The 16,891-nt window shown below is 46.8% G+C and overlaps 1 long non-coding RNA gene across 3 annotated transcripts in view; it reads left to right on the forward strand.

Annotated features, from left to right (window-relative positions):
* The first annotated feature begins 3,308 nt into the window (after positions 1 to 3,308).
* Positions 3,309 to 16,891, forward strand: part of LOC128101726 (uncharacterized) — a 29,150-nt gene continuing 15,567 nt past the window's right edge. For all 3 annotated transcript variants that reach the window (XR_008215173.1, XR_008215172.1, XR_008215171.1), the window contains exon 1: positions 3,309 to 3,506. This is a non-coding gene — a long non-coding RNA (uncharacterized LOC128101726). The remainder of the gene's footprint in view (positions 3,507 to 16,891) is intronic.

Consider the following 16,891-nt stretch of genomic DNA (forward strand, 5'->3'; position numbering starts at 1 on the left):
TGGTCAGACAAAGGATATTTAAAAAGTACACACAAAGCTACATATTCTAATCACATTTAATTATGCATTTGACAAATGGCCTCAATTAAGACACCACAACGTGCTCAGCTGTCGTGACTGTTGCCGAAAGTTAGACAAAAGGTATTTCGGGAAGGAAGCCCCATTGCAAGACCCTGTCACTCTTTAGAGAGCGATGTGTGCTAACATCCCGAGGCTGGAAGTTCAATCTATCATGACCCTAATCTGAAAGTCAGTCAAAGTTATTATCCCTTAGAAAAACAGAGTGGCTTTCCTGTGATTCCAGGGCTGACTCCTATGGTGGGGTGGTCAGGAAGGTCTGAGACCACTACCCAGGAGGGGCCCAGGGCTCAGGGTCCGTTCTTTTTGAGCCAGGGTCCCTTCAATGAGCTGTCGGCTATAAATTGGAGCTCAGGGATGGACGCAGATTTTTCTGTTTAGGAAAGACACTGGGGAGATGTAGCTCAGCTAGTGGGGTGCTTGCCTACCACGCACAAGACCCTGGCCTCCCTCTCTAGCACCACACAAAACCAAGTGTGTTGGTGATGCCTGTAATCCTAGCCCCAGGGTCATGGAGGCAGGAGGATCACAAGTTCAAGGTCATCCATGGCTACACAGCAAGTTTGAGGCCAGCTTGGAGTACATGTGATTCTATTTCTAAAAACAAAACTAATTTTTAAAAAGGAATACATGACATGAATGAAGAGGCTGAACTAGGCCTGCAAGTGAGGTCACTAGGTGTGACCTCGCCAATTGACTGACAAGCTTGAGAATCCTTCTAGAGTTCTCCTGGGGAAAAGTGGGAAGAGAGGGCGGTTTTCTGGAGCAGGCTTAGAAAGAAGTGGGGCAGCCTCCAGGGATGGGAGGATGCTGGGGACATCAGTGAGTCACCCTCCCCTCTGAGGTGTTAGGAGCCACATGGAAGGACTGGGAAATGGGAGGTTGAGGCTGGCTTCTTAACCGCCTCTCGATGGGGAGGGAGAAGGCTTTTCCCTGAAGCCGAGGGCTGCTTGTCTCTTCCACAGGGAGGAAACCCTTCCCCACACTGGATGTGGGGTTCAAGAGCTTTTCAGATTAAAACGTGAGAATTACCAGATTCTGAGGCTGGCTTTCCTGTTGACCCAGGAAGACTCTGATCTCTGAGCAGGAGGCTTTGAGGTGTGCTCTCCTGACCCGTCAGGCTTCTTTCTCCACACTTTGGGCAACAGTGATCCCAGGACGGAGAGCTGGGGAGACAGCTCAGTCTGCAGTGCTTACCATGGGAGTACAAGGACCTGAGTTTGATTCTAGGCCAACGAAGAGACCCTGTCTCAAAAAATGAGATGGCTGACATCCGAGGAACAATACCCAAGGTTAACCTTTGGTGGACACACATGCATGCATGTAGGTGTGCACTCCCCTCCAAACATACACACACAGATCAATGGATCAATTGGATTCTCATATGGGTGTGGTGGTATACACTTTTAATCTTAGCACTCATGAGGTAGAGGCAGGTAGATCTCTGAGTTCAAGGCCAGCCTGGTCTACAGAGTAAGTTCTCTGCCAGCCAGGGCTACATTGAGACCTTACTCCAAACAACCAAAAGAGTCTTTAGATGATGACTAGTGACCATGGCATCCTAAAGGGTGAGTCTGGGTTTCCTGACAACTGCTCACTCTGCCCTCTTTTTCTTAATGAGGGTAGATTCCAGAAATGTCTCCGTTTTCCTAACAGTCCTCCAATAATCTGAAAGGGATGTTTGGCATTTCAAGGCCTCTTGTCCTCTGAGGCTACTGAGCTCCATTGTTCCTTCATTCATAGTGGAATCCCTGAGTGCCCACCCTCTGCCAGACCTGGAGGCAGACAAAACTGCCAGGCATGAGTACCATGTCGGCTGCAGCCTTGTGCCAGGACGGAGAATATTCCTGAGTTTTATGAGGCCTGAGGTTTGTAGAGTCTGGGAAAACAGACTTTAAGAAGATTACAGAATCATGAAGGAAAGCCCTGTGTCCCTTCCAGTGACATTTGGCAGGAGGAAATGGATGACTGAGAGAGGCCATTGTGTGAAAAAAACAGTAGGTTTAACTGATTGCTCTTGGTGTGCTTTGCAAGACGTGACCATGTAAACCCATCGATGGAGACTCCGTGAGAGCCTTGGGAAGGGCTTACACATCCGTGTCTCCATCCCTTTGTTCCCCCCTCTCTAGGGAGGAGCAGGAGAGACGGATAGTTCCTGGAGTACCCTTGGCTTCAGGGAGGACCTTCTTTTGATGCCCACACTGCAATGCCACTCCATCACAGTACTATGAGGTTCATGCTGTCCTGACTTCATTTTCCTAAGGAAGAGCTGGAGACGCCGGGAGGTTGGGCACTTCTCAGGCAGCTAGAGTATGGCAGGCAGGGCTTTAAACCAGGTTATCCTGAGCCCAGAGTACACCTCCAGCCTGCTCTTGGCCTCTTCTTGGAACCCGTTATGGTTCCCCAGAGGAGCGAAACACACACAAATGTTCCCTCAGTTCATCCAGTCTCTGGAATGTTTCTTCCGCATGGAGGTCACCCCATCTGTATGGAACATTCCTCTCCACTCTTAACACAGCGCTCACAACTTTATTTTTATTTTAAACTGTATGTATGTGCGTGTCTATAGGTGCACGTACACATGAGTGAGAGTGTTCACAGAGGTCAGAGGTGTCAGACGCCTGGGAAGTTTGAGTTCCAGTTGGTTGTGAGCTGTCTGACGTGGGTGCTGGGAACTGAACTCTGTCCTTTGCAAGAGCAGGACATGTTCTTAACCACCGAGCCGTCTCTCCAGCGCCTCCATAGCACTTTTCATCATCTGACATATTATGTATTTATTTTCTGTCCCCACCTTCCCGTGTAAGGGTGTGAGCTTTGTGAGGAGAGGGACCCGTGTGTTTTGTGGCTGTCATATCACTAGGACACTGGTAATGCAGAAAGCATTTTGTACGTAGGTCTTGAACTAACTAATGAATGAACTTAGCAGTTATGGTACCAGTCTGGTTTTGGCAAATACCTGAAGAATGTCACACTCAACAGGTGTTCAAGTGGTTAGAAGACTGAAAAGCTTCCAGACCAGGAACTGGAGACTGGCTGGAGAAGGACGGCTAAGCATGCGTATGTATGCATATATATATATATGTGGCGGGGGAAGGTACGGGATGGTGGCAGTCCAGCAGGCTGCTTGGCATGCCTCCCAGCCTTGTCAGCCTCCTTGGATGTGGGCCTCTGTGCTATATTCACACATCATCTAAGTGGGTTCTTAAACACAGGCACCAGCTACCCAGGGATGCTATGGTCTCCTTCCTTGGAGATCTTTAAAAATAGTCGGAAGCGCTCAACTGTCCCATATTACTGAGGAAGGGAACTGCTGGCAGTACTGCGCTCACAGTGTGTCGGGCACTGTGAGTGTCGTCTCGTGCCGTCCTGTCGGGGCTTCCGTGAGGTTGACTCTCTTCCCCTGAGTCCCATTTTGCAGATGGTGACAGGTAAGTGACCTTCCGGCCTCTGACTGCAGAGCCTGTAGCCTTCTTGGTACCCTGGAGGCTCTTGCAAATTTCTCTTGTAATCCATCCTTTTTTAGAACTTAACACATTCTAGATTAGAATAGTACGTGGTACGCTAAGAGACTGACATTAACTACCAGACTTGTCATAACAATGATGGCAGGGGCTGGAGGGATGGCTCAGCAGTTAAGGGCACTGGCTGTTCTTCCAGCGGACCCAGGTTCGATTCCCAGGATTCACATGACAGTTCACAGCAGGCTGTAAAATTAGTTGTAGGGGACTTGACCCTTTCTCAGGCCACCATGGGCCCTGCACACGTGGTGCACAGTCATGCAGGAAAAACACCCACACACATAAAAACAAACAAACAAACGAAAAACCCCTTACTTAAAAGAGCAGCAAGGGCAAAAGACGTGACTGTAGTCATGTGACTGAATTATTGATTTTAGAGTGGTATTTTAAAGGCAGGGGTTTAGACTTGGCTCATGTTCCTCCTTCAGTATTACTCTATTCTTCTTTGTGTGTCTGTGCATATGCATGGGTATGCAGGGCACCGGGGCCTGTGTATGCACCAGAGGTTGATGGTGTGCGGGGCACCAGGGCCTGTGTATGCACCAGAGGTTGATGGTGTGCGGGGCACCGGGGCCTGTGTATGCACCAGAGGTTGATGGTGTGCGGGGCACCGGGGCCTGTGTATGCACCAGAGGTTGATGGTGTGCGGGGCACCGGGGCCTGTGTATGCACCAGAGGTTGATGGTGGATGCTTTCCTCAGCCACTCTCCTTAGTTTTCAATGATTATTTTATTTATTACTCTCTATACATGTGTACACATGTGTGTATGTGAATGAATGTGGGCGTGCACATGTTACAGCATGTGTTTAAAGGTCAGAGGGCAACTTCTGGGAATCAGTTCTTTCCTTGCACCATGGATTCTAGATTTTTCAGCTCACGTTGTTATGCTTGTATGGCGAGTGCACACCCAGTGGGCTATGTCAATGGTCCAACATCTTATTTGGTTGAGACAGGGTCTCTCATGGAACCCAGGGTTTAATGATTCAGTGAGGCCAGCTGGCCAGAGTACCTCAGAGATAGACCTCTGTCTCCTCAGTGTGGGGGTTACAGATGTGAGCCACCACCATGGCCGTTTTTTTGTGTTTGTTTTTGTTTTTGTTTTTTTTTTTAAAGTTTGAATCCTGGGGATCCAGGCTCAGGGCCTCATGCTTGTGGAGCAAGCCCTTTCCCGATGGCCTGACTGAACCACCTTCCCAGACTTAGCGCTTTTCTGTTTACAGAGAAGTGGTGTGAGTGTAAATTGTGTCCCCTACAGTAAGTCTAAGAGTGAGCATTAAAGAGGTCACTGAATTAAAGAGGTCACCCCGGGATCATTGCATCCCCGAAGTGGAGGTGCTGCTCCATGACGGCAGTGATGACTCGGTACACGCCATGTCAGGGAGACAGATGAGTACGGAGGCAGGGAAGGGAAGGTGAGGACTTGGAAGCCACCTCAACTTGACCTCTTATTCTTGGCATTAGAGAAACAGTGTGCGGTTGACACAAGACATCCCTGGGTTCATAGCCTGTCACCTACTAGCTGGCTGCCTGTGAGAGTGAGACACTCTTTTCTTTTCTGCTCCCCATTCTTGAGTCACATAAAACAGAAAGTAGCTATAGCCCGAGCTGAGGGAACTCAGATTCCTGAGCTGAGAGACAAGCTCTGCCAAGCTCCGCTGCTCCCTCCCTCCCACCCTCTAGGCAGGGTGCTTTGATGGTTGTTTCCACTGTGGCAATATCCACTGAGGGAGGGGGCTCTCTGAGGCAGATATCAGAAGCACAGGTTAGTCATGGCTAACTGAGCCTCGGCTCATGGGTCTGTAAAATGGGCTGATGGCACCTCCTTACAGAGGCTTGTGTGTAGGGATCAGAGGAAGGTCTGAGTGAATGTGTATTGTTGACATAGGCATGACCATGTTGAGCTCTCCAATGCCTCAGTCCCATGGGAGTGGCAAAGCTTTACCTCTGTGAGGCTCACTAGGGGTGGCAAAGCTTTCCTCCAGAGTCCAAATGGGAGTGACCAGTGTGTGCAAAGACTAGCAGCTTCTTCCTTCTGATGTTTACAGCCCCAAACTGCTCATCTACAGAGACCTTCTATGAGACTAGCTAGCCCTCCCCCTGTGCTGTGCATAATAGACATGTTGAGGTTCTGTAGGGTAGTAGCAGACCCCCACCTCATCCCAGCTTTATTGTACCCATGTCGGTGTATGTGACCTTTCTTCATTCCCTTACCATCCCTACTCAGGGTTCCAGGACCCAAGCTGAGTGGCTCTCAGCACTAGTTATAATGTACAAGCTGGTGTGTCTAAGCCAGTGTGTGCACAAAGCCCTCAGGACAGTCACTAGTCAAATGCTTAATATTCCTTTTGCAGATGGCTCATTGCGGTGATATATTGTGGGGAATCACATGCTTTTAATCCCAGTACTTGAGAACCACACACCTTTAATCCTAGCACTCAGGAGGCAGAGATCCGTCTGTGAGTTCAAAGCCACCCTGGACTACATGAGATTGATTCAGTCTAGGAGAGAAACAGAGCCAGGCAGTGGTGGCACACACTTTTAATCCCAATACTTGGGAGTCACATGCCTTTAATCCCAGCATTAGGACGGTTGATACAGGAAGTGATGGCTGGGTAGAGAAAGGTATATAAGGTGTGAGGAGACAGGAACTAAAGGCTTTTTCAGACTGAGGAGTCCAAGAGGTAAGACATGGCAGTGGCTTATTCCTTTGTCTCTCTGATCTTTCAGCAATTAACCCAGTAACTGGTTCCAGGTTTTTATTAAAAGAACTTTTAGAATTCAAGCAACAGCTCATGTTAACTTTTATTTACCCAATTATTGATTCCAGTGTGCAATTTTAAAAGGAAAAAAGCGTCTAAGTATGGTAGTGTCATGCCTGTATTCCAGCATTTGGGAGGCTGAGGCAAGAGGATCTTGATTTCTTGGTCTAGGTTATATAGCCATGTCTTAACTCTAAATAAATAAGTACAGCTATCTCCATACAGCCATAGCAATATCAGTGATTCTCTTAATTTCTCTCCTTCTTCTGTTCTTACGGGGGAAGGTGGCACAGGCTTGTAGTCCCGGCCCTGGGGAACTGGAGATAGGAGCATCCCTGGGGCTGACTAGCCAATCAGTTTAGCCAAATCAGTGAGCTCCAGGTTTAGTGAGAGACCCTGTCTCAAAAACTAAGATGAAGAATGATAGAGGAAGAAACCTGACTGGTCTGTGGCTTGTACATGAACACACACACACACACACACACACACACACACACACACACACACACGCATGACTTAAACTGAAATAAACAAAATAATAAAATCTTTTCCACATGCATGGCTACAGAGAAGAGTAAGCCTGGGGCCGTGGGCCACGCCTTTAATCCCAGCACTTGAGAGGCAGAAGCAGGTGCATCATTGTGGGTTTGAAGCCAGCTTGGTCTATATATTGAGTGTCATGAGAGCCAGAGTTACATAGAGAGAACCTGTCTCAAATAAAGGGGTGTGGAGAGGACAAGGACAAAGATGGAACACAGCACTTTGTTTCTGTAAGGCAAGGACCCTCCCTTTGAGCTACATGGCCAATCCAGCAAATAATAATTTCTTGATATCTTTTAATATGTCCCATTGTCATAGTTACTTTCTACTGTTGTGATAACACACCAGGACCAAGGCAACATACAGAAGGAAGAGTTTATTTGAGGCTTCCAGTTCTAGAGGAGTCCATCACCACCATGGTGGGAGCACAGCAGTCCATCACCACCATGGTGGGAGCACGGCAGCAGGGGGTGGGCATGGCTCAGGAGCAGCAGCTGAGAGCACCCATCTCAATCCACAAACAGGAAGCAGAGACTTACCTGAGGATGGTGAGAGGCTTTTGAAACCTCAAGCCTGCCCGCAGTGACACACCTCCTCCAACAGGGCCACACCTCCTAATTTTTCACAATTAGCCACCAACTGGGGACTAAGTTAAATGCCGGGGACTTATAGGGGACCATTCATTCAAACACCACACTCTATTCACATTTCCTTAGATTTTACTATATAGCCCTGACTGCCTTGGAATTTGCTATGTAGAACAGGCTGCCAACTCCTGAGCGCTGGGATTAAGGGTGTGTCCACCACATCCAACTCCTTGATGACTTTGAAATCCCACCAGGAAACTCGGTTGCCCAGCCCATCCTCTTCACGGGCTCATGGAGGATGAACTTACTGCCATATTTGCCTAAGCCAAACAGAACTGGAAAGGTTACATCGGTTACAGGGGAAGCCCGTGGACTGCATTTCCAGACTACGTAGAGTTCACTCGAAGTTCCCTGCTGTGGTGTATTCAGGTCACCCTCTCCCTGGGTGCCTGCTGTATTTAACACTGCCACGGTTAATGAAAGCTTTTGTAGTTAAACACGCACATGGCATCCTCTTTTCCTCCAGGCTGCATGTCCTGATCTTGCAGCATAGTTCAACAAACATTTATCCAGTGCCCGTTATGTGCACGTTTCTCCTTATAAACTTCACTGTGGAGAACTCATGTTGAACTTCAGAGCTGTTTATTCCCCCTCCTGGTAAACCTGATTTGATTGTCTAAGATAGGAGGGAAGGAACAGCCACATTACAGCCTCACCATGGGTGGAAGGGGGCCTCCAGCGGCTTCTGGCACAACAATTTTACAATTTAAACATGAAAATTAACGAAGTGGGGTTTTTTCCTTTTAATTTTTTTTAATAATTTTTTTATTTCATATGCATTTGTGTGCATGTGTTTTGTCTGCATGTATGTCTGTGTGAAGGTGTCAGATCCCCTGAACCTGGAGTTACAGTTGTGAACTGCAATATGAGTGCTGGGAATTGAACCCTGGTCCTCTGGAAGAGCAGCCAGTGCTCTTAACCGCTAAGCCATCTCTCCAGCCCTTATTTTTTAAACTGCCTATGATGGTTTTTCCAGCAGAGCAAAGAGATTTTCAAAGAAAAGTCTGAAGGGTGGAGCAATGGCTCAGTGGTAAGGGTGCCTGCTACCAAGCCTGGCAGAAGAGGAGAACTGCAAACAGTCTCGGACGCTACGCGTGTGCCGTGGCATGCCCTCCCAACCTGCTACAAAAATAAACCGATACTTAGATCTCTCTCCCTCAAAAAGTTCTTAGGTGCCAGGCAGTCCCAGCACATGGAAGGCAGAGGCAGAGGCAGATAGATCTCTGTGAGTTCAAGGCCAGCCTGGTCTACAGGGCTAGTTCCAGGACAACCAAAGCTACACAGAGAAACCCTGTCTTGAAACAAACAAACAAACAAACAAATAAACCAACAAATCCCCTCCCCCAACACACACAAAGTTCTTAGGCTTTTGTCTGGGCAACTTAGCTTTCAGGATTTGTGATGAAGAGGGAAAGCCAAGAGTTCCAACCTGGATCTAGAAGTCAGAGAAGCCAGAGAAAGTCAGCCTTCAAGACAGCAAAAAGAGAAAGAAAAGTTCCTTTTAAAGCCAGCGTTAAAAAGACCCCACACTGGAGCTGAAGAGAGGGCTTAGCGCTTTAGAGCACTGGCTGCTCTTCCAGAGGACCCAGGTTAGTCTCCTCACACCACACAGCTGCCTCACAAGCATCCATAAATCCAGTTCTGGAGGGCCTGACCTCTGGAAGCACCACAGTGAACAACAGCACACTCATACACATAAAACAATAAATAAATTAAAAGAAAACACTGCAATCAAAAGTCTTAAAAATGACCATACTCTTGGAATTGATCCCAAGGAAATAAACTGGGCTAAACTCAAAGATTTATCCATAGGAATAGTAACCTCAGCATTGTTTATAGCAATAAAAAAAACGGGAATAATCTAAATGTCCAATCAGAGGGGACTGATTAAGGCTGGCCTGAGAACCTATTCAGCATCCTTCTATGATGGAATGTCACGCAGACATTAAAAATGGTATCGCTCTCAGCCAGGATCCGTGGCTCAGGGAATTTCTGAAATCCCATGCATAATTGTTGGGTGTGTGTTTACTTCTGGAAGGAAGGTTCTTAGGAATTCTCAAACAGGGACATGACCCAAGAGAGTATAACAGTCACTGTTGTAGGAAGTAATCAAAGCAGAAAGATGTTGGCAGTGTACTACTAAGGGAGTAAGTGGGAAGGATAGGCTGAAAGCAAATATAAGTGATCTTACTTTTATTAAAAACACATACGCATGTATACATGTGTATAGGAAAAACATGAACGTGTTACTAACCAGAGCAGCAATCATGGTGTGTTGGTTACTTCCCACATGACTGTGGCGAACGCCTCACCGGACAAACTTAAAGCACGAGGATTCATTTCGGTTCACTTTCAAGTGCTGTGGTCTGTCCCTGGTGAGGGAGACATGGTGGCTGGGGGGCATGGTGTCTGGGGGGGATGGTAGTGGGGAGGCATGGTGTCTGGGGGGGATGGTGGTGGGGAGGCATGGTGTCTGGGGGGATGGTAGTGTAGTGGGGAGGCATGGTGTCTGGAGTTGCTCAGTGATGGCAGCTTGCAGAGATGTTTAGTCACATCTTGGTGAGTCAGGAGGCAGAGAAATGAGATTAGAAGCAGAGACCAGCCTCCAGCCCTCTGTGATCACCAGCTCTCACCCCAACTGGACTGGTTTAGACTCGCTTGGGAGACACACCTCTAGGTGTGTCTGTGAGGGCATTTCCAGAGAGGATTAGCTGAGGAGAGAAGATCCACACTGAATGTGGGCTGCACCTTGGCACAAGAGTGAATAAAAAGAACGAAGGGAGCTGAGCACCAGCCTTCCTCTCTCCCTGCTCCCTGTCTGTGGACACGGTGTGACCAGCTGCCTCACATTCTAGCTGCCACAGGAAGAGCTCTGCCATGACGCCTTCTCCACCATGATGACCTGGACCCTCAGAGTGTGAGCCCAAACAAGCCCTTTCTTTCTTCAGCTGCTGCTTGTCAGCTGTCTTTCCACAAGGAACAGGAAAAGGTGACTAATATGACCTGGAAGGCCCAGGTGACACATTGTGCCATCCATCCCAAAGGTTTCCCAACCCTTCCAAAGCAGAACCGGTTGGGGACCAAGTATCAACTCATATGAGCCTTTGGGGAGACTTCTACTGTACACCATAGCAAGTGGTGATCTCAGCAGAGAAGTTGTTACTATTATTTCTTTTTGTCACAGGAGCTTGTGACTGTAGTCCACGTTGGCTTTGAACTCATGTAGTTCAGGATGTCCTCAAATTCCCGATCTTTCTCAGATTCCTAAATGCTGGGATGGCACATGGGAACCACAATGGCTGGAGATTCTCCTCTGCCATTTCCCCCTCCTTTTTTGAGATAGGATCTCATGTATCTCAGGCTGGCCTCCCATTTATTATGTAGCTGAGTCTGACCTTGAACTTCTGACCCTCTGGCCTCCCAGACTCTGTGATTACAGGTGTGTGCCACTGCATCCAGTTTCTTATACATCCACATTGCTTATACCTTAACTTAGCGGCCAAGGGATCCCTAGTGGCTTTCTTTAGTTTTCTAGACCTTCAGTTCCTCGTCTGTAAAGTAGGTTCGATAGTTCTGACCGATAGTTGTGAAATGCCGGGGCTTGGCATGGGGAGGAGTTCATGGAAGGCTGACTGTCGTTAGAAATGCGAAGGTGAGGCAGTGTGGCACAGCAGACAGTACGTGGGCAAAGAAGCACACAGCCTGGGCCCGGCCCAGATTTAAGACTCATTCTCTAATGTTTCCCTTATCCAAGCTTTACTTTTCCCATCTGTAAAATGGATACAGTAATACCAACTTTGCTTTAGCAAAGTGGAGAAAATGAGACATTTCAGTATGTGCATCCTGGGCATAACAGGGGCTTAAAAATGATAGGAGTAGCTCAGTAGTTAAGAGCACTTGTTGCTCTTGCACAAGACCCAGTTCAGTTCCCAGCACCTACACGAGACAGCTCACAACTGTCCCGTAACTCCAGCTCCAGAGTCCAGCGTCTTCTTCTGGCCCCCTCAGGCACCTGCACGCATGTGGTGTACATAAACCCATGCAGACACGTACACCCATGTATACAGAAAAAAAAAAAAACCAATAAATAAATGGTAGGAATGCTTCCGCCAGAGTCTGGCAGCATCCACTGAGCCTCAGGTAAACAGCGCTGCAGGAAGGAAGCTGACCTAGCTTGTCTCTGTGATTACAGAGCGTTACCTATGGCTTTATTATTTTGTACTTGTCCTAGGATGAGTCATTCTTATTTTTCTCTGTACCAAACACAGTTTATCTGCTCTTTCCAGAACTGAGATGCCGACAAGAAGCTACAGAGGGCTTTTAGGGGCTGGCAGAACTTAGCCAGCCTCTCCTGGTTCCCTGTGTGTCCTGCACCCAACCCCCACCCTTACTGGCATATGACCTTGAGAAGGCCATCTTCTCTTGCAAAATTTTATGAGATTTTGGGTGTGTGATGTATATGTATATGAATTGAGTGTGATGGCACATACACACTTGTGACCACAGTGCTCAGGAGGCTGAGGCAGGAGGATCTAGAGTTGGAGGCCAATCCCCAAGGTTCCACTAACAAACTACACAGAATATTTTTTTTATAAATTTTTTTTAAAAAAATGATTTATTTCTGGGTAGTGGTATCATATACCTTTAATCCCAGCAGTTGGGAGGCAGAGGCAAGTGAATCTCTGAGTTCAAGGTCAGCCTGGTCTACACAGCAAGTTCCAAGACAGTCAGGGCTACACAGAGAAACTCTTGAAAAACAAACAAACAAAACAAACAAAAGATTTATTTATTTTTATGTGTATGTGTATGCGATATCTATGTATGTATATATGCATGTATGTATCACATGCATGCCTGGTGTCCTCGGAGGCCAGAAGAGGGCAACAGAACTGGGTAACTGGAGTTACAGAAGGTTGTGAGCCACCATGTGAGTGCGAGGAACCCAACCTGGGTCTTTTGCAAAAGCCGCCAGCACTCTTAACTGATGAACCATAGCTCCAACAGCAACCTTGAAATGAATATTTATTATGTACTTAGCACTCTGTGTGTGTGTGCGTGTGCGTGTACGTGTGCGTGTGCGTGTGCGTGTGTGTGTGTGTGTGTGTGTGTGTGTGTGTGTGTGTGCTGCTGGGGATCAAACCCAGGGCTTTGTGTGTGCTAACTAAGCATGCCCTTTCCCACTGGCCCCCAGTCCTAAGACCTTTCCCCTGTTGCCTTATGTAATGCAGGCTGAAGGACTTTTTGTGTGCTAACTAAGCATGCACTTTCCCACTGGCCCCCAGTCCTAAGACCTTTCCCCTGTTGCCTTATGTAATGCGGGCTGAAGCTTCCATCGCCCTCACAGTCAACATCTAATCCACTGGCAACTTCTCTGGACTCTTCTTGGAAAATATATCCAAAATGAAATCATCTCCCTTACTTCACAGTTACTATTCTTGCCCAAGTGACCATCATCTCTCACCTGGATTTTTTTTAATTAAATAAACTATTTTTAAAGCATCTCTAGCCTCATAGCAAGTTTTACAATTTTTAAAAATTTATTACTGTATGTGTGATGCATGACTGTGAGCATGTGTGCATCACAGCGTGAAGGTGGAGGTCAAAGGATGATTTTTGAAGTCAGTTTTCTTTGACTATCATTATGTGGGTTCCAATGATTAAATCAGGTCCTCAGGCTTGCCCAACAAGCCCTTTACCTACCCAGCTAAGGCATACTGCTGGCTCTGTTTTTTGAGACAGAATGTTACTGTAGCCTGGTACTTGTCATGGAGTCAACACTGATTTCAAACTCATGATGATGCTCCTGCATCACCCTTCCAAATGCTGGGATTACAGGTCTAATTTTATTTTGTGTGTGTGTGGGGTTTGTCATAGGATCTCACTGTATTACATCAGCTGCCTTGAGCTCTTGGCCTCAATGCTCCTCCTGCCTCAGCCTCCTGAGTGACTGCAGCTACAGGCTTTGCTAGAAAACCTGTCCCCCTAGCTAATTCAGCAGGAGGAGCAGAGATTTCCTACAAGCCCCTTCCTCTACACAAGCTTGCCTCCCTCATTAGTGCCTCCACCAGAATGGTGTATTCATTGTAAGCAATGGCCCTGCATCGACACACCATTATTACTCAAAGGCCAATTTACTCTTGGTTGTCTTACAGTCTGCGGGAGGGGCAAACATATACTTACATGTATCTGCCATCATACCTCACCAATACATTGCCACTGCTCCCCGCCAAAATCCCTCAAACTGCTCTGCCTGTCTGTCTCTCTCTCCTTTCTAACTCTACCACCACTAAGCATGTGTCTAGCTCTCTAGTTTTGATTTTTCTAGAAAGCCAGGTAGTTATAACTAGTCAAGTAGCCTCTTCAGTTTGGCTTCCTCACTTATTGTCCTAGGGTTACTATTGCTGTAACCCTGTTGCTTAGGGTTACAGGCTAATGAAACACCATGGCCAAAAGCAAGCTGGGGAGGGAAGGGTTTGGTTGGTTTATGCTTCCCCATTGTAGTCCATCGCTGAAGGAGGTCAGGACAGGAACTCAAACAGGGCAGGAACCTGGAGGCAGGAGCTGATACAGAGGCCATGGAGGCATGCTGCTTACTGGCTTGCTCCTCACAGCTTGCTCAGCCTGCTTTCTTATAGAACACCCTACAGGACTGCCTACAGCCCTAACTTCTGGAAGCCTTTTCTCAACTTAGTTCCCTTCTCTCAGGTGACTACATGTTATGTCAAGTTGACATAAAACTAGCCAGCAAAGGAATATACAGTTGTTTCCTCTGAGTCTTTTCATGATCTGATAGCTCACTTCTTTAAATATAATTTAAATTGTATTTACTTACTTTATGTGCCTGAGAGTTTTGTTTCTATGTCCATGCACCACATGTGTGCCTGGATCCTCGGAGGCAGGAAGAGGGTGTTGGATCCCCTGGAGCTCATTTCTTTTCAACACTGACTATTCCATTGCCACCGTTTATTTACCAGGTCACATAATCAAGGACATCCTGGTTCCTCCATGATTTGGATGAACAATAATGCTACCCCAGCTGTCTCTGCAGATTTTGCTTCCCTTGTGTAAGCATGAATGTGTGCAGGAAGGCATGTTCATATACATGCCTACGTGGTGGAGGTTGGCAGGGAGGCACTGGAGATCAAAGCCAAGGCCTTGTATGTGCTAGGCAAGTACTCGACCACTGAGTGTCTTTCCACCCTTTCCTGCAGGATTTTTGTGTAAGCATATTTCCTATTCCTTTAAGTAAGTGAAAAAAGTGTGTGTGATTCCTAGAGTGTATGTATGGTAAGAGTCTGTTTGTTTGGAAAGAAACTGCTAACTCGTGCTCCAGTCTGGCTCTGCAATTTGGGGTTCCTAGCAGGAGTAAGTGGAGCCCCCATGGTTCTACATCCTCACCAGCTCTTGGTGCTGTCAGTATTCTGGACTCTGGCCATTCTCGTAAGAGTGTAGTGATGCACGATATGCTGGTTGCTTTCATTTGCATTTCCCTAATGGCAAAGGAGAGGAAATAAATGTGGCTGTTAGCTATTAGTATGTATTCTCTGGTGAGATTTTTTTTAAGGCCTTTGGCCCACACTCATGTGTGTGTGTGTGTGTGTGTGTGGTTTGTGCATACTTGTGTGTAGGTGCACATACATGCATACATATGCACTTGTGTGGGAGCCAGAGGGGTTGTGTGCAGGCTGGAGGAGGAGGTTGGGTGTCTTGCTCCATCACTCTCCATTTGAGACAGGGTCTCTCATTGAATCTGTAGTTAAGCTGGTGGCCAACAAGCTCTGGCAATCCTCCTGTCTCTGCCTACCAGGGCTGGGGCTACAGGCACATGAAAACATGCCTAGCTTTGTATGTGGGTGCTAGGGATTTGAATTCAGGTCCTCATGCTTGTACAGCATGTGCTCTTACCCACTGAACCATATAGCCACAGCCTCCATTACAGTAAGACTATTTTCCTTTTAAAAATATTTATTCTTGAGAATGTCATATTTGCAGTTTGTGGCTATTCTTGGTTATCAACTTGACTACATCTGGAGTTAACTAAACCCAAGTGGTTGGGTACACCTGTGAGGGATTTTTTTTCTTAATTAAATCATTTGAAATGGGAAGGCCCACTTTTAAACTGGATCCTTTGAAGTGGGGAAATACACCTTTAATACAGATCTTTTGAGGTGGGAATATTCATCTTCAATCTGGACCACACCTTCTGTTGGCAGCTTATATAAAGGACACGGAAGAAGGAAGCTTGCTCTTTGCCTGCTTGCTCTCACTCTTGATGGCAGGTCCATTCCTTCACTGGCATTAGAGCCTACTTCTTCAGGATTCTGGTGTATACTGAAGATTGGCTGAGACATTTAGGCTCATGGACTGGATTCTTGAACCTTCCATTGTTGGACAGTCATTGTGGGATTAGCTGGACCACAGCCCATAAGCCATTCTAATAAATCCCATATATATACATATATATGTATATATATGTATATATTCATTCTATAAGTTTTGTTCCTTAGAGAACCCTGACCAATACACATATAATGAAATATATTTACTCACATTTCCTCCTTCAATTTCCCCATGTCACTCAATATCCCTCCCTCCTAACTTTATGGTTTTTTTTTATAATCCACTAAGTCCTCTTAGTGATGCCCATATATGCGTGGCTATGGAGTTGCCCACTGGAGTATGGGAAGCCTACAAGTGGTCACATCCTCATCAATAAAGAATGATTCTCTCATTGCCCAGCATGGTGGCCCATGTCTTTAATTTCAGCACTCAGGAGACAGAGGCTGGTAGATCTCTGTGAGTTCTAGGCCAGCCTGGTCTCTAGAGCGAGTTCTAGGACCACCAGTACTATGTAGAGAGACTTTGTCTTAATAAAACAAACAAACAAACAAACAAAAACAAAAAAGAATGCTTTTGTACTCCAGCAACCATTAGCTCCTCAGTTAGTGGTGGAGCCTGGAGTTCATCTATACCGCACACCGCCCCCCCACCCCATCTAGGCTGGAACGTTGACTGGCTTGATCTTGTATAGGTCTTGAGAAGTAACCATGGTTGCTGTGAATTCATGATTACTATAGATATATCAAGTCCAGAAGACAGCATTTCACAGTATGCCCCCCTACCCCATCTTTCAGCTTTTGCATTCTTTCCATCTCCTCTTCCAGTGTGAGCCTGGTATTGGTGGGGTTAATACAGGTATCTCATTTAGGTGTAATGCTCAATCTTTCTTCCTCAGCACTGACCAGTTATGCATTTCTCCACTGACTGCTTCCCACTGCAGAGAGAAGCTTCTGTGACCAAGGTCAAGAGTAGCTCAGGTTTTGTATGTTTTATGTATTCTTTAAAATT

This window comes from Peromyscus californicus, unplaced genomic scaffold (genome assembly GCF_007827085.1).
Source record: "Peromyscus californicus insignis strain IS unplaced genomic scaffold, ASM782708v3 Scaffold_7__1_contigs__length_154581171, whole genome shotgun sequence".
Lineage (NCBI taxonomy): Eukaryota > Metazoa > Chordata > Mammalia > Rodentia > Cricetidae > Peromyscus > Peromyscus californicus.